At 41.7% G+C, this 18,746-nt stretch overlaps 1 protein-coding gene and 1 long non-coding RNA gene across 28 annotated transcripts in view; one reads left to right on the forward strand and one right to left on the reverse strand.

Moving 5' to 3' along the window:
- Positions 1-17,646, forward strand: part of LOC308067070 — a 129,525-nt gene extending 111,879 nt beyond the window's left edge. Inside the window, exon 2 of the long non-coding RNA XR_013929439.1 lies at positions 1-17,646. This exon is cut by the window's left edge and continues 101,961 nt beyond it. This is a non-coding gene — a long non-coding RNA (uncharacterized lncRNA).
- Positions 1-18,746, reverse strand: part of NRXN3 (neurexin 3) — a 1,019,675-nt gene that overhangs the window by 525,654 nt on the left and 475,275 nt on the right. The gene's annotated exons all lie outside the window — the stretch shown is intronic.

An 18,746-nucleotide genomic window follows, 5' to 3' on the forward strand; every position in this document is an offset into this window, starting at 1 on the left:
TTCCCCACCTATCTTTCTTATACCATTTCAAAGCCCTGAATGGCCCCGCAGCTCTTTGTGCTTTTCCTTACCACCTGTCTGAAAAATATCTAACTGCTACTAGCTCCATTTTGCTAATACAGCCTAGGGAAACCAGTGCAAAGGTGGGTTTAATCAACTAACAGAACATATCATCCTAATTATAAGGGTGTTCATAAGCAATAGACAGTAAGAAGCTTTAAAGATCCCTATTTTAGAATGAGGTGATTCAGACCCTGGAGGATCCTGTCCTTCATTGATGAGAACAGGAGTTTGACTAGCTCAAATGTGCCTACGTGGCAGGTGTCTACGTAACCCCTGTAAGAGTAAGTGTTAAGCATAACCAAATCTGCCAAGTTTCGTCGAGGTTTACTTACCAAGAAACAACTCTGCAGACTAGCCAGGCACCACACTGCACCCTGGCAGAGGACAGCAGCAGTGGTCTGCAGCTGATCATAAAAATGCTGGGAGGAAAAATTACATACTCCAAAGGCTTACAAACAGCCTTCACTCAGTTTTGTGCCAGCACTGCACAGGCATTACCACCATTAGGTACCCCTATTTCCCAAGCACCAAAGTCGTCAAAACTTGCCAGGAATACCAGTAGCACGATTTGGATAAGTACCATACTGCCACGCAATAACCAGAAACTTTTTTAAAAAGTCGTGACTGTGCTTTCTAAACACGAACAAATGCCAACGCATGTACAATGCTGGTCAAGGAAAATGAACTGAAACAGATGCAGAAAAAGGCTATCAGGGGACTGACAAGCCTATCTGATAAAAAGAATATTAAAAGAGCTTGCCTTGCTCGGACCAGCTAAATAAATGTTGAGAGGGGATACAACTGCTGTGCACAAATACCCGGGGGTAGAAATAGCTGAGGAGTGGAAACGACTATTTAACTAAAGGACAATACTGGTACAAGAACAGATGGTTACAAACTGCCAAAGAATAAATTTAGACTGGAAATTAGACAAAGGTTTCTAATCAGTGGAGCAATGAAGCTTTTAAAAAGCCTTTACAGGGAACAGGGGCAAAAAGCTGCTCTAATTGAGGGATAAAGCTTCATGTATTTCTGAAAGGTATTATGAAATATGGTGCCTTACCAAAGCACAGCACTGAAGGCAATGACTCCTGAGGTCCCTTGCAGCCTTCTGCTTTTCACACTAAAATACATTCATAGCACTACCAACATATCAAAAGTACAGTTCTGAAATACCTTGACCTCCCTGAATAACAACATGGAGAATGATTCTGGCTGGACCCTGCCAAAGGATGAAACAAGATAGCTTTTAAGGGACGGTCTTCTGGAGCAGCCAAACCTGAGAAGGTGGCCTGAGCTGAATTTTTACATTACCTTAATACGAAAACCATGGAAAGGGGTCAAGTGTAGACAGTACACTTTTAGAGATCATAAAAGAACACTGTTGAAAAAATCCCAGGGGCTCCTGTGTTCAGGAAAACTTCTCAACACATTGCTATACGCCAGGCAGCCCTTTTGATGACCACCAGTCACTGGAAGATGCAGTGGCCGTGCAAAACCTTCATCAAAAAACCAACTATTTTTCTCCCTCATTTTTTTAATTTTTACTAAGGTTTCCCATAAAATACAAGGATGGAGCTCGAGATTAACAGCACAGCTAGGAATATTATCATCATGCATTGTCTTCATTCCTTATGTGTAGAACACAGTCAAGTCTTTTGCAGGCCCATAGACATTTGTAAATGTTTGATCTCTCCGATACAAGTATATGCCAAAAGTATTACAGCAGGAAAGTAGTTTTCACAGACTCTGAGTAGTACTGCAGAATTACATAGCCTGACCCATTGGCTTCATTCCTTAGTTATGACTGCATCATGTTTACTGTTTGGGAACATACAACATTTTATCATTACTTTGGGATCAAAAACACCAAGCAAAACAAAAAATGGAAATTCGCCACAAAGTGTATCTCATCTAGCAACTCCCTCTTGACAGCCATTCCTACAGTCTATATTATCAGGACAGTTGAAGATATTCTAAACACTGAGGGATAAGGTGTTTGGAAAGTCCTAGATCCTCAGTAGATGTTCTCTGGGATACTCAGCCAACAACAGGCCATGGAGAAGCTATCTTGACGACAGCAATCCTGAGAACGTGTGGAAATAGATGAGGGGGTTTTGTAGAACACAAACTTGACTGCTTCAGAAAATCTTCAGTTAACCAATATAAGAGAGTGTGTGGCTTCAGGCTGCAAGCTCTGCCCCACTGGGTGAAAACGGAGAGCTTCTACACTTAGAGCAGTAATCCTAAAGTGACTTACTGTTTCATAGCACAGTACATGCAGAGGCCATATTCATTACCACTATGCGCCTCCTCCCACAGACTAAGACCATTCTCACTGGGACTGAATCCTTCAGTGATGGGAGGTTTTCAACTGCATGCCTGATTTAATGCTGCCTCCCAGAATTCTTGGATAACAGGAATAAAATTTTAATGCCCTTAATCTAGTTGACACTTTTTCACAAGCCCTTTCCTTCTTCCTTCTCCTGTGTTATAAATGACCGATTACGTAATCTGAGGTAATGCAGGCTTTGGTCGAGACTAATGAAGATGCAGTGCGTGAGATCCTGCTTGCAGCACGGAGTCCCATTAGGAAAGGTTAATCACCTTCTAACTTACAATCCCGTGTTTTGGCTACAAATAGTAAGAAGGCAGAGAAAGAAGCATCCATCACATTAACCACATAAGACAGCAAACGCTTGGCACTCCATCAGAAGTGGGTGCTCTCCTGACAAGAAGAGGAAAACTATGACATGAAGAGCACCAGCAGCTCCCCAAGATTGCTCAGGGACAGAGCCCCGTACAAGAAGCACAGAAGGCAAGTACCCCCGGCCAGCCTTTGGATTTGTACTTAAGGAGAGAAGGCTGTGTCAGCCCCGAGAAGGAAGTGCATCGCACCGTGTGTGACATTACCCTTTCAAGGAAGTAAATATAGTGTCTCAATGCAGCATATATAACCAGCTGAAGGAAACCAGAGAGGACTAGACTCAACCTACGTAGGAATGAAGCAAACCTGCAGCCACTTACTGTTATTGCATACTTCTAGAGCTTCAGGAACAGCCTAGGCAATGGTGTAGTGCTCTCTCCTCTCGGCTTTCAGACAATATTCATTGCTGCCAAGTGTTCATCCACAAAATAACCTTTTATCTCCAGTGAATTAGAATACATGGGTACCGTAGGGCCAAAGGGTTTATTTGTTGCATCAGCAAAGCCTACCCCTGAGTTTCTACATCTGCTTCTAGAGGTATCTAGAACTAACCTTCACAACAGCAAGTCGTTCCATTACTAGGTCCTTACTCTAAGAAAGAATTATTTCTTTGTCAACTGAGGCAAAGGGATTGACACTGGGAGGAGGTGAGACAGTCCTAGAACATTTGCCTTCTGATTGACTACATACTAATGCTTTGTAATTATTAGAAAAGCAGCAGCAGCAGGGATAAGGAAATAATCTGCATCATCTACCTACCTACCTACCTTCACCACCAGAAAACATACCTTAGAAACAAAGCAGATACATAGTTTTGGGGGGGTTCTTTGGGGGTGATGGTTTTTGGGGTGTGTTGTTGTTTTTTGTTTTGTTTTGTTGTTTTTTTTTTAACTGCTAGGTTCTTTCAGAACAGCCTTATTCATTGCTATTGTCAATGATCATTAAATTTCCTTCATTTAAACAGTGAAAATCCTTCCTTCTCATCGAAAGATGCTCCCAGAAAAAGAGAAATACTTCAGCTATGACACAGAAGGATTGCTCCTTTACTCTCTCTCTCTCTTCGCATCTTTGCCCAGCTGATAAAAATGGCTTCCTGTTCTTCATATGAGATAACTTACAAACTCCATTCATGCAATCAGGAACAGATTCTGTGATGTCAGAAAAAAGCTGAAATAGGATCCCCTGAAACCTGTAACATGCACAGCAGCAGACAGAAAAAAAAACAGGTTTTTTTTCAGCTCTGTTTAATCATGATCAAATTTAGCCTCTTCGTAGTGCTGAAGAAAGCCAACACCATCGAGTGCTCCATTTAGTTTGAGAAGTAGGAGGATGTTCCCATGCAGTCTGCACTTAACCTTTCTTAAACAATTTAGTGCTGTCTTTACCAGGCTTCTCTCTGCTGCTGATCAGTAAATATGCAAGTGAAACATTTTTAGGTTCATTTCTTCTGAAGCAGAAAGACAGACAAGAGTAGCAAAAGAATCCTCTACCTGGACTGTGAACAGTGAAGCAAACACTCAGATGGTGACCCTCCACAGTTGCCTTCTGGAGAAGAAAATGCCTGCCTGAACTGCCACCACCTCTAAGAGCTGGGTGGCAAATGGTGAAAAAATACAGAAGGAAACGGGTACAGAGGGCTAAAGTGGCAGGCAGAGATTTAAAATTTGACTGATGTCTTTGCAAATCTGAGGGGTGTATGTAACAATAACATTACATACAGGAGAATAAGAAACCTAATTCAGAAGCATGAAGTTGGTTTTTGAAAGAGTTTTGAATAAAGCTTCTAAATTAGGCTTTCAGAAGGTCCTGTCCTACAACTGCTTTAAAATTCTTTCTTAAATACTTTACCCTTTATTTTACTAGAATAAACTTAATTTTTTTTTCTTCTTTTTCTATAAAGCTTGTTAAAGACCATATCTTTAGATGAACTAGCCAACACTGAGCATGTTTTTCTAAGACCCAGTGATGAACATGGATGGTACGCCCATCTAACTTCAGATACGCATTTTCAGGTTCTCGAGCTGTGTCTATGAAGACACTTAGCACACAGCATGCAGAAGACTTACAAGGACCTAAGATTATACCTCTTATGATAGAAACCAGTGTAGTTCAGTATTGCTCACAGACAGATGAATAGATAAAGAAAAGACACTAACACACAAATTGCAGCAGCCCAGGAGGCCTCCACAATACGCCATGATTACTAACAAGGGAAAATCTTAGCCAGAATTTGCTCCCTGCAAATCACAGGGAACCGAGCTCTCTAACTTCCATGCAGAAAGGAAGCAGTGGATGAACACCGACACTAACATCGCATTAAAAGAGAAAACTTAGGTTTCCTCAGAAAGTCCAGCAGCACTCTGCCACGGGAAGTTTCCTAGATCAAAAGGGAGCAGGCAGCTTTAGTGCCCAGAAGGTTCAAGGCATAGGAGGATTGTGGGCCTTGCTACACCCTACTTCTTAGGGTAAATAGTCATCCAGGGTTATTCAGAAATGTCTTTGGAGATTACTGCAGCTGATCACTGGGGTTTTTTGGTTTGTTTTTTTAAAAAAAAAACAAAACAAAACAAAACAAAAAAACACAACGGGAAAAAAAAAAAACCCACACACCAAGCTGGAGTTTGCATTGTAGTGGTGAGTGACTGAAATCATAGGACTTACAGTACCAAGGACCTTCCTATTGCACTTTGGAAGAGATACCGAGCCACTCTCAGGTTTACAGGTTTTACAGGTTTCTGAGAACATCTGAGTTTAACCTTTGATTTCTGAGAGGACTACCACCAACAAAACATCAACCAAGCCTGCAAATAGCAAATACTAGAGATGAACAGTCAAAATTTCCTGTTGGATTTCCAAAAAAACCCAAGACATTAAAGTTTTCAGCATTCACTCAGTAGCATTTCCTTACCTGGGCAACACACAAAGCTTATTCAGCTTTTGACCTCTCTGCTGTGACAAGACCGAATTAGAAACAAAAGCGGGATAATTTTTCTGATGTTGAAGCTTTTTCTCAAGAACTCTTGAAGACCTCCTTCCAATTCCCCAAAACATCCTCCAACATAAGCTACCTCGTTGCCATCAAAGTGCATCAGCTGTTATTTTCTCAGAGCCTGAGCCAGATTTGAACCAGAGGAAGAAACATAACTAATCCCAAACTAACTAGTCCCTTCCAACTGCCTGCTGAAAAAGAAGCTCTTGACATGAAAGTCTCACTGCCTGCTGTAGTTAGCAGTTATACCAGATTGAAAAGATTATAAGCGCCTGCAGCAAATGCCAAGGGGAACCTAGAGCCCTTAAAAAAACAAAACAAAAAACACAAACAAGCAAGCAAACAAGGAGCAAGGGGAACTTTGCTCAGTGCTTAATAATTTTAAAACCTCTGTCCCTGGAGGATTCAACTCCTTCTGCTCTGATGTGTCTTCCTACTGTTTAACTGCAAGCTCTGTCGACTCACAGCTGCTGCTCTGTGCAGGCCCTGGGCTGCCTTCAGAAGGTAGCACATGGAAAAGACAAAGAACCCTTTTCCCCACTCAAAATAGCAAACCCTGAGTCAGAGAGAAGACAGCAACAGAGAACGAAGTCAAAGGTCTGCATTATACTAGGGATGAGAGGGTAAGCCAGGTCAAAAGCTGTACTTAGCTGATGCTGTTCTCATTAGATCGAAAGTCCCCGTACGGAACAGACCATGCTCTGTGTTCCATCTCACCCATGCCCCTGCTTTAACATCCAAAACGCCCTCAAGTTCCTGACACACTGTGATCCAGTCTGGTCTTCAAAGCTCAGCATAAACTATATGTAGTAAACACGAGTCACTTACTTGAACTTTTCTTGCTGTTCCAGTTATTTGCTAACCTGCGTATTTTTTAAGAGGGCAAAGGACATGTCACATTGTATGCAGAAAACACCCTCACAGTGTTATTCATAAAGCCTCAATCACACTTTTCAACACCCTACTCCCTGAAGCCGTAAGTACTGCTCCAGGGTAAGACACCCCTGGGTAAGGCTCTGGGGAAGACTTAGAAGAACCAATCAATGCAGTCTAGCTTTTATGTTTTCACTAAATTTTCATGATAGCAAAGGCAGGACACTGACTGAGAAGTGACAAGAACCACCATCTCTGAAGTTAAAAATATCTCTGGAGCATATCTGATCACATTCAAAAGCATTTCTGAAGTTGTATCTGGGTATTAAAATTTGAGCGAGAAATCAGAGCTGAGCACTGGAACAATTACTAGCAACTTCAAAAATGTCTAGAGGTATCCAGATAATAAGCTTCTCTTGCCCTGGAGAAGATGCATGACATGGCATTTACATGCCACAGCTCATGGGGGTTAGTGGCTATTGGCAGAAACTGCAGTTCATGTCCAGAATGTGTCCTGAGCTAAAGTAAGAAACAATCCTTATACAATGGTGCCATCAGTTTAGCTAGGTCCTAAAGTTCCCAAGTTGAGTGAAATGTAACAGCTATGAAGTTGTAAGGTGCACATTAGAAGTCCTGCTTAAAGGTATCTGGGTATTTGAAATGGAAAACTGTTACTGGCTTGCCCTGGAGTTGCAGTTGTTCTACATTAATCAGGACCAGGTGTAAGGAGTCAAAAAGTGGGGAGGGAAGCTGGTCTCAGCCTCCTTTAGGCACGTAAGGATTTTGTACCTCTTCTCTACTCATGGGGATTTGAGACTAGAAATTATAAATCAGGAATCCACTCTCAGTCAGCAGAAAAACAGGGAAGTGCAAATTCAAGCTTTTGGAAAATGCTAAGAACAAAAGCAGGAGGACAAGCGAGGTCAGGCTGTTCCTTTACAGAGGCATGAGAAAACGAGAGGCAGTGCTGCAAGTACGCTGAACATGCATCTACAGCACACATGCGGTAATCAGGAAGGTAAAACTGCAGGCTTCAGGGGCACACAAGGGGTCAAAAAGCCTTTCACCCCAGGCACCTGTTTCTGTAAAGAAAGAAGCTGTTCTGCAAAGCAAATGGGAGCTCTCTATCCACAACTTCAAAAATAAATGAGTCACTTCCACGCTGATGTTAAATTGGTTTTATTCTTATAATATTCTTACTCCCCAAGAGTCTCTTTCTATCTTGTGGCAGCAGCTCAGTGGACTTTTCAAACACCACCTTCCCATGTTTCCACCTTGCAAGGACAGTATCCTCAGATCAGTATTTCTCCACTCCAAGTCTAATTTAAAGCAGGAGAAATAACTCCCCAAACCACAGCTTCCACATAAATAGGAAAGCATGTGGTAGGAGAATAAGGAGAGCAGAACTTCTAATTATTTTAAGTGACATGCTCAGATAATTTAAGTTTCCAGGGCTGAAGCCCTGCAACCTTTTGCACAAGACCTAAATAAATAAATAAATGTGGGACTAGGTAGGCCCCTGCAACATGCAAGCATCTTCGTGACTTAGCAGGCTATCAACAAGGAATGACCGCAGGCAACAAGACACAGTTTCAGTTCTACTGATCGCTATTTAGTATGGCTGCTCTGAAACTACAGCATCTTGAAGTAGCCTCCACAGGGTTTCCTAAGCCCTCTTAAGTCATGGCAAAGCCACAGGACTCAGTAAACATCATGAAAGATGCAAACTGCGGAGAACTATAGAAAGCCCCAGGTGATTCTGGAAAACCTCCTTCTGAGATTAATTTGGGCAGAAGAAAAAGGCAACTGGAGAGAAAGATTCTTTCTAACTTCATTTCAGGTTCTCATATTCGAAAGACCCACCAAGGGCCAGGAAAAGCCAAGCAAAGGATACCTGGAGTCTGTGGGAACACAGCACCATCTCGTGGAGTGAAGGGAGAAAGTAGAAGAAATAAGGAATAAGTATTTCAGCACTTCAGACATCTGCAGCTTGGCTTTTTGACAGCCTGCTCTTCTAGCAGGTTAACAAATCTCTATCGAATTTGTGCTATATTAAAAAAAAAAGTTCACTGCGGATCTATAAAGAACAAATGAACAACAAACAATCCCTATTTTTATCTCTCAAACTCATCACCGTTAACATAAACACTGGGGGCCTCTTCATAAATAGAGTGTGGGCAGACAACCATCTGTACCGACTGCTATTTGCCAGCAGGCTTAGCGCAGCTGTGAGCACCCTTTTCTTGCAAGTCTGAATCTCCCGTGCTTAAGGTGGGCAAAGAAAGCAAGTTTCCAAATCCTAAACTTGCCAGGACTAAAGACCTATCCTTCCATCTGTTCAGTACTGGAAAAGAGAAGAGGGGAGAAAAAAAAAAAAAAAAGCCCTTTTCCATTTAGAAGGAGGAAACTCAGATAGGTAGCTGTTCCACCCTTTCCACGATTTGCTCTGAGCACAGAGGTATACTCAGGAGCATCTGAGAGTGAGCAGCTGAAGTTACCCAGCTGGTTCACATCTTCCTGGTCATAAATAAGAATTTCCTGGCACCAGGGAAAGTACAAAAAGCTGGTTAGTTTCTGCTTCGTCGACTGAACTCAGAAGTTAATCTCTACAACAAAAAGCCTTTCAGTGTCCTGGTTTCTAAAGGAGGTAGGCAAATGCAGGAGAATGTAGTGGATCTGCCTTTCTACTCCATCCCGAGTAGTATGCTATGCCTAGTTCCGCTTTAGCATATACTTCCAAGTTTATTCCTATTACATTCTTGGTCTCCAAGATGAAATTTGTTTAAAACAAGAAGCATTATGATATACTGTCTATGCATTTTGAATAACTCCCATAATGAGTTTAGTACAGGTCTCTCAAGTCTGCTATTTGGGCTAAGTAGGTTCTCTGGTGTGCCTAGATTATGTTTAAATGACTGGATCTATCAATCTTACATGCACAGGAGCCAACAGTAGCAACTCCACGGCCAAGCAGGGATCTCTGTGAGGATGCTTCACTTGAGACAAAGCACAAATTCATGTCCAAAGCGTCCATCAGAAGTATCTCTATTTCAGCAGGATGAGGTAAGGGATTTAAGCCTCCAGCATCCTCCAGCTGGGACAAACGCAGAGTAAATTCACCACTGGTAACAAGTGCAAAAAATAGAGAAAAATAGAGGAAAAGGACTGATTTTTTTTTCTTTTTCTGCCAGTACAAACACTTAACTCCTATTAATTGTATCTAAACAACAGGAAGCATAGACAATTCTGCCTGACCTCAGTTCTCAGCGTTCCAGTAATTATAACGGGAGGAATTCTCAGGATAGTCTCCACACTGCAGCACTGCTGCAGCATCACGTGGAGAAATCCAGGCTAGCCCTAAACTCAAGCATGTAGGACTAACATGGTATCCTACCTGGCCTAACACACCATGCAAATGTGCGCAGCTCAGCAATACTTCAGACAGGTGTTTCAAGTATCTACACACAGCAATTAATCCACTGCATATACAGGCTGCACAACTGACATCGTTGTTACAAAAAAATCAACATCTTGCCCCATCGGGTAACTTTGCATGTTTTCTGGAATCAAACATTATGCCTGTTGACCTCGAGACTGATATTGGTGTCACTTGCTCACACACACCTACGCGCTCTCTCAGCCAGATGTTCCTCTTGCCCCATGCAGCATGTGTGCAGCTGGAGTGCCTACAGCCATTTGCCAGCAGTCAGATTCACAGCCACTGCTCCTGAGAACTCCTGCTCATTCACACACAGCAAGTGCTTGAAAGCCAGGTCTGCTCGGTTCTGCACTGGTAACACAACCAGTCCAGTGTTACAACAGCAGAGAAGAAAAAAAGTCTTTGCTGATGCCTGCAGCAGCATTGCCTACTGTAACATGCCTGGCTTGGATCCATAATTTCAACCCTGGCGCACAGGCACTCCTCATGACAGCCTGCATTTCCAAGGGAAAGACACCTGACTGCCAAAGTCTCCAGTAGTAAAAAGAAATACCTATATTAGCCCTCTCCTCAGCATTTTGTGGTCTTCAATTCCGAGAATATCTGTGACAGATGAACTATTAAAGACACAGATGCTTCTAAGGGACCTACGAACTGCATGATGGATGGCTTGTGATACTGCTATCTATCTTCATCATTTGCCTGAGATCAGCAGGGCAGAAATGTAACAGACAAAAGGTCATTTAGTGCGATCTGACACACACACACACACCCCCAAAAAAAAGAAAGAAAAGAATATGACCGATAGTTATGGGAAGCCAGCAAACCTGACACCAGCTTTGCTGTGGCCAAGCACTACAATTAGGTTTCAGACTAGAGACAAGAGGAAGAAGAGAGCTTCAACCACACTTCCTCCAAAATCAACATGCTGGAGTCTCTCTGGAAGAACAAATTGCTTATATTTGGCAGGTGTATTATTAGAGCCAGAATCTAGTCAAGACACTCTGGTCTAGAGGTCAGTTATATTATTTGAGACAGTTACTCAATGGACATGAGCACAAGTACTCTCAGGTTGAGGCTAGAAGCGTTTGAACAAAAGCACACTACAAAGATCAGACATCTCTGCTTTTCTAGGGAAGAAGTAATTTTCTACTCCTTCCCCATCCCACTCCAGATCACCCTCTCCAGCACCTGGTAGTAATAGAAACATCCCCATCCCAGGCCAGGGAGGCCACAACAAGCCCCTGCTGCTCATGTCCAACACAGAGGTCTGGGAGAAGTCTCAGTGACTAAATCACAAACCTCTAGACAGAGAAGGATTAACTAACTTAGGTCAACAATTTTAAACAAATATTAGTTGTCATCTTCCTCAGGTTTTTCAGCTTTCTGCTGGTTTTCAAAATAAATGCATCATTTTGATAAAGCAAATGGACCCCGAATTTTTCTGTGAAAATGATGAAATCAACCACACTCCACTTCTTTATTTCTTTTTAATTTTTTATTTTTATTTCCTTCCACCATCAGCAATTTTTTTGTGGCCCAAAATCTCTAAGGACAGCAAAAGGCAACTGAAGCCCTAGGCTCCGCTCCCAGTGTTTGCACAGTCCTCGAACGTCAGTATGTAGTGAAACACCTCCACAAAGAGAGCAAATCCACCAAAAAAGCTCCTCCTAACAAAGCTTGTTTCACAGGTACCCAAGCAACCAGTTTCTATCTGCCCCTTGGGAATCATTATTAAGATAAGTGTAATTAAGGTTTTGCATCTAATCCCTAATGTTCCACAGCTGAGATTATTATACCAGCTCCTGGGTAACAAGATTGCAACGTAATCAAGACACATCCCTGTATACAGCTAAACTCCACTGAAGATCAATGGGTAGCCTTCTTCCAATGACAGGCAATAATTAGTACATCAGGCAGCCTGCACAGTGAACAAGAACCTCCTTCAGGACCTCTGACTCCTCCTGCCTTTGTTTTTCTGTTAATAATTTCCATTGCAAAAAACAGGATAAGCATACAACATGCCTGTCTGTCTCCCTGTTCAGCCCAGCCTCCTCTTTTATGTAGCCCCAGACTAGAAGGCTCAAAAGCTAGCAAGAATTAACAAAGACAAACAAACAAATTAGTCTATGCTAATGACTGTAATCTTAAAGCTAACTTTCAGTCTAAGGTATAAAAATATATATACATAAATCTTAAATACAAACCAAATAGGCACATCTGATATGTGGACTCCAAGAACCCCATGCCAGATTTTGATCTGCCAATACTGACATAAATCTCAAGTTACCTTATAGAAATCAAAGGAATTATTTTGTATTTACAAATAAGTGTTACTGCAAATGAAGTCTAGTCCATAAAATACGAAGACCAACTTCAGTCTCCATCTATCTGTCCTCACCCACTAATGCATGCTTCAAAGATCATTGAAGTGCCCTACAGGAATAAGGAGGCAATACAGTGTGTGCTACCAACAGAACTCCGTGCTGCCTGGGAAAGCACTAAGCGAACCCCATCCCATCTCATTAACACCATTAAACTCCACTTACCACACATCAGACTTACAGCAACGGCTTAAAAGCAGAGATACCTAACTCAGTTGGGTACTGCAAAGTTGGAAGAGCACTCAAAAACCGGCTGTGGCAAAAAACAGACTAAAATTATGTTGCAAGCCAGAGTTTCCATGCAGGACGTTAGTCCCAAAATGGAAATCATATTTTCATAATCCATAGTGCCGGTTACGGCAGATTTATAGGGGAATGGAGACAAAAATCAAAACCACCCGCACTTTTACCTGGATTGGTGACTGGGGTGTTCCCAAGATCAACAGCAACAGCTGAAAGATTAATTTTTTGCAAGGGTTTCTCCCTTCTCTGCAAAAAGCACAGGTACCACCTGCATACCATGTAGCACCCAAAATACCTCACACTGATGAAACCACTACTGGTGTGATTCATCGAGAGTATTTGGGCAATACAGTTGAAATACAGCGTTATGAGGGGTGGGGGTGGAAATCCACTTAAAATAATAGTCTTCAAGCTCAGGGTGACTTTTGCCTGCAAAATCCAACACTACATACATTTGCCATCAGCTTCCAAAGTCAGTACTGTACCATCTTCTGTGGAGAAACTGATATAGGAAGAAAAGAATCTTTAATGAGTGAATTTGATGGGTGAAGCCTATTTTGGTGTTTTCCCGCATTTTTACATTTACTGCTTCTTAATGCAAATATGAACACGTGCAGGATATTGCAAGGCAAAAGCTACATTTAAAATTAATCAAATCCTTGTTACACTTGACAATTTAAAACACTTAATAAATCAATTTACATTTAATGGAAAGATGTGCTTAGAGATCATCATCAGCAAATGGAGCTTGGGGTGATAGAACAAACAGACACTCCTATTTTGCAGTGCCACAATTCTGTTACTGCTGTCAACTTACATCAGTGTCTTCTCAGAGATCACACCCTGGGTGTGCCATCACTGAAGGAACAGTTTCAGAGGCCAGCTCTTTCATGCAGCAAAACACCCAGGACACAGTACCACTCACTCAGCTACTTATAACACGAAAAGTAATAATTATTGCCATGACTACCAACAAGTATCATGTAAAAAAAAAAAAAAAACAACAACAAAAACATAGTGTCAAAAAGAGCAGGGATCACAAGGAACAAAATTATGGCAAGAGCTTTCTGTGACATGTTTATGAAAATGGCATAGCTGCTGAGCAGTGTCAGAAAGAGAATCAAGTAACTGCTTGAACTGCTCAAAGGTTGATAACAGAAGCTGTAATCACTGCCACCTGTAAAAAGTCTCTCTCCTTCCATCCCATTGAAGTCTGTAGCACAGCTGGACCATAGCTTATGTGCTGACAGCAGCCAGGTGTGCACAGATATCAGTGACTGATTGCAGCTGTCATCCTAAATGCTCCTTCTGCCAAGCTGTTGAAGCAATCGTAATTAAATTACTCACTAGAGACCTAGCTGCATTTTGGGGATCACAAAAGGATAAAGTTGGCTAGCTTTCACAGCTGAAAAAAAAAGGAAACACTTCTTTGTCAGGGCACCTTGAGAAGTTGAAAGGTGCAGAAGAAGCAATTCCAAAGAGCACCTGTCGCTCAAATTCCCTCTTGCTCACCCAAAACAGGAACACCCAAATTCCTTCCCCTGACGTTGACGCCACCCATCCCAGATGACTCCCAAAGGGAACATGGGACAAGCAAGCTCTTGATCTGCAGCCTGATCTGATGTTTTACAGCTGTTACTCAAGTGAAGGGAAATGCCTTTCAGTATGGAGAAAGGCAACAAGCATTCTTAAACCAGTGAAGTGCTAAAGCAATTACGTAGTGGGTTATTACTAAGCATCAGAAAAGTGCATGGTGCTTTAAATAAGAAGTAGCACCAGATCCTTGCCCTAAAGATGTTAAAGTTCTTGGAATTGCAGCGCAAATGAAAGTACACAGAGGTAAGAAGGGTAAAAGCAGGGTTCACAAGCTGAATCACAACAGTACAATTGACATCATGTACTGAAGCACACAGTTGCATTTCCTTCCCCTATTAGCCCAATTCTCAGAGGATAAGGTCATTCAGAGACAGAAGAAACCAGAGGCTTCGGGTAGAAACTTAAAATGAGCCATCAGCCAGAAAACACTAGTTATAGTAGAGGGTATGTAAGAGAGCACTGAGTAAGCGAGGACAAAGCACGAGGAGGGAAGTAAGAAGTAATCAGGGTGCCTGACCTGCTGTAATGAAGTATGATTCACTCAAGATAAATCAGAGGTGACTCTTGCTTCGTGTAGGGCGGATGTCTCTGCAGTATCAAAGGCAAATCCCTAAGCGTGCTGATATTTGAACAGCTGACTGGGTTAGCCATGCAAGACTAATGAAGTCTATGTAGATTTATTTTCTACACACTAGCAACCTCTTGCACTCTGACTCAGTAAGTGATAAGCTGGGCACATTAGAAATGAACGGGTGATAATTAAACATGAACAATGGAGAGGGTTTCTGTAAGTAAATCAAGCTGAGCATGCTGGCATTGACATTAAAGGAGGTCATGAATTCTACACAAAAATTGGCCCAGATGGTGAAAAACACAAAATACTGAGGGGGAGGGAATAGGGCCCATCTCCCAACTGGGGGTCTGAATCCTGCCATGCAGATAGCTGTAACTGCTCAGTGGGGCAGACAAAACAAGCATGAAGTGCAAATGTCTCATGAGGACATCAGAATAAAGCCATCACCATACAGCAAGGTTGCTGCTCTAGCCATTTGCCCTGCTAGCAGTCTTTTCTAATGACTATTCTGCCGTGCTATTTATAAGCAGGGGTGAGGGAAGCTGGTTCTGTCCCTGCCCTTTTGCAACCTAGTCCTCAGACTTGCTCCAGAAGCATCAATCTACTTAGGTACTCATTCACTTAATATCACAGAAGCAGGGAGGTGGGGGGTGGGGTGCGTGTGAAGGAGGGGCATTAGTGGAAGAGAGGTGAGCCTGCTCCAACATCCCTGACACCTCACCTAGAACACACATGTGGCAGAGGCCACCTTCTGTCTCCCCCATTCAATCCAAAAGTACTCTGTGCTTTACTCTGAATATTGGTCTTAGACTTGTTCTGCAATTTTGACATCCTTCCCTTTAAGTCAAGGATAACAAACTAAAAAAAAAAATAATAAAAAAAAAATATTTTGGCTAGTGAGTAAGCCTCACTCACTATGATTACAGAACTGAAGTTATCAAAAGCTCTTCCCGTGACAGTGCTAAATTAAATGAACAAAAGAACAAACTCACCACGACTCCACTTCCTTCTAATCCTTCCCTCCTCCAAATGCGATTCACAGAAAAACAGTAGAAGTGTATAGGTTATACATTGCATGGAAAGGAATCTTGAAGAAAAATTTAACTTACTGCACAAAAAGAACAACAGCCCTGTACAGCACCTCTCCCCAGACAAAAAACAAGCACCACTTCACCAAACAATCACATTGGAAGGTTAGAGGATTGCTTTGCTTATCAACAAGCCCTTTGAAAGGCATGCAGACTGGAAGCATATGAAGACACACAGGCAAGAGGACAGACAAACATGGGCTGCCTTTTCTTTTTACTAATCAAATGGGAGACTTATTTTTAAGCCAGGTGGATATTACAACCCAGAGTTTATAAATAAATAACCCCCTAAAAAGCCAATCAATAGTCTGCAGATGGACTTAACAACTGTTTCAACAACAACAACAACAAAGCTGTTTGAAACAGTGCTTTATACTCTACTTGCACTAGTCATTGCTGCAGGTTATTGATCTTTTACAGACAAACAGCCTCCATTAACACATACTTGTGTTAGCCTGGCAATTTCTCCTGGAAAGTTTGACCCTCATTGTTTCTTATCTGCATGAGGCACTGAGTAACAAGCAGTGTCTTCTATGATCTAGTTTGACATACATACACCACTCCCATTAGCTAGATTGCTGAAGCCTATTTTTTATGCATTCTCTGTGCAGAAAGCGTCATTGTTTGACCAGACAGACAAGAACACGAATAAGTTAAAGAATCTGTAAAACTCTTCATGGGACAACAGTTTAAATACATGCTACGCCTCAAATAAATTGGAGTCTTTACTATGTTTTCATCTCTCACCCTAAGAACAGCAATAGGATGGAGTTCACCCCAGATGCAAGACACTCCATTGACGCTGTGGGTTAACTTCTAATTCTGACACTTTGTCTGCTCAAAGTTACACATTTGAACATTCAAAGCAACATGTCTGGCATACCAGGGTTGTTAACTATTCCTAAATATCAATTGCAGCATATTAATGCTGATTTCCTACATCTTAGAATAACAAACAAATTCTGAAAATAAGTTGAAAGCCCAGATTTACTGGATGTGATGCTGGACTGATTAAAACATCTCTAAAGACTGAAGAATGAGGAACCACTCCAAAAAATTAAGAACAGTTCTTAAATGACAAGGAGAATGGAACCAGTATATCTCAAGTAGTGACACTGCTTCTCTTTCTACCTTTCTTTATAGGTGTTAGTACTGGCTAGTATGCAGGGTAGACCTTAAAATTCACTTTTATACAACAGACCTTCTCAAATTTGACGGGAGAGGTTGTCTGGGTTTTTTTTTGTTTGGTGGTGTTTTTTTTAACACTGGTACAAGAAATGATGCAACTCAAAATGAAGCATATTAACCCTGAATTTATGCCCCCATAGCTTCCATTAATTTCTTATTCCAAGGAATCTCGATTCCTACGGTGTAAACATCTAAAACAGACCAACACTAAATCCTTGTCTTAATAAACAGTACTAATGAATGTCTAATACTAAGATATGTCTAGAGATGTACAACATGCATCTCTACCACCTGTGCTTCTCCTTCACCTTTCAGAAAAAGCAGGTTGAAGACAGTTGCATCTGAATTGGGAAGCTTAATGGCCCAGTCCTGGGATAAAGACTAAAAAGCAAAACCATACTGGCACACCAAGTTTTCTTGAGTATTGATGAGGCTGAGTGACGGATGACTTTGCAAAGTTTAAACTAGAAAATATTAAAAAAAAAAAAACAAAACCAACACAAACACCAAAAAAAAAAAACCCCACCCAAACCATTACAGTTAGCAATAGTTAATTAGGGTCGATCTAAAGAGATCATAAAAGATAAGTGAAGAAAAGTCCAGGCATGCCATTTATCTGTCTCAGAAGCACTGAAATACTCTGCATCAAAGACATGGAAACACAGATTTTCCAGTGTGGATGCTTCAGCTGATTAACAGGAATGGAAAGACAAAACATATTCAAGTCAGTCCTCATTTTACTACCATTTCCATTGTGTAAATCTAGACCTGTGCTACTGACTTTAACATTCCATATTTACATCAGTGGAAGACCACAATTTGTGCATAAAATAGAAGCAGCCATTTACTAAATTAATAGAGTTAGACTCCTTTGGCAAAAAAAAAGTTCTACCAAAGAGCCTGATGCATTTCTAAATAATAGCAAAGCTTCAGGTTACATAGAAGTTATCTGCCCCTGCCATTACTTGCACTATAATCCAGCCTAAAGAACATTTAATTCAATTAACATACAAATGCCTGTACATCCATTAGACTTGGGTATCATAGCAACCGTATCTAACGGATAGGAGCAGGGAGTAAGCCTTCCCCCTCTCTACAACCCTTCATGACTTCAACAGGCAGCCAGGAGCAGAACTGTGTCTTCAGTGTCCTGATACATGGCGAAGAGAAAACCAAGCAAAACAAAAGAACAGCCAAAAAACCAAACCACAAAAAGATGTTATACGCACGTTTTGAAGATCATGGCTGGAGTCTCGTTGTGTTCCAGAAGGAGTCCACATGACTTACCTTTCCAGACCATTCTGAAGCCTGCATCCTCCTGTGAGCGCTTCTAAATCACCAGCCAGGCCTGACACCAGGAGGCTGGTTACGACATCGCCCACATCACCCCCACTCATATCAAACCCCTGTCTCTGCTCTGCACGGTTTCCAGCTGCCAGTTCTAAAAAGCAGCAAGGAATCCCCAATTACAGACACAGGAACGTGGCTTCCTGACATTTCAGAGCCTGCTCTAAGTCATTAGCAACAGCCTAACAAGGGCACTGTAACATTCTGGAGCTGTGAAGCCCAGCACATTAGAAACAAAACCGACAACATCAATAG

This window comes from Falco punctatus, assembly GCF_963210335.1.
Source record: "Falco punctatus genome assembly, chromosome: 7".
NCBI classification, from domain to species: domain Eukaryota; kingdom Metazoa; phylum Chordata; class Aves; order Falconiformes; family Falconidae; genus Falco; species Falco punctatus.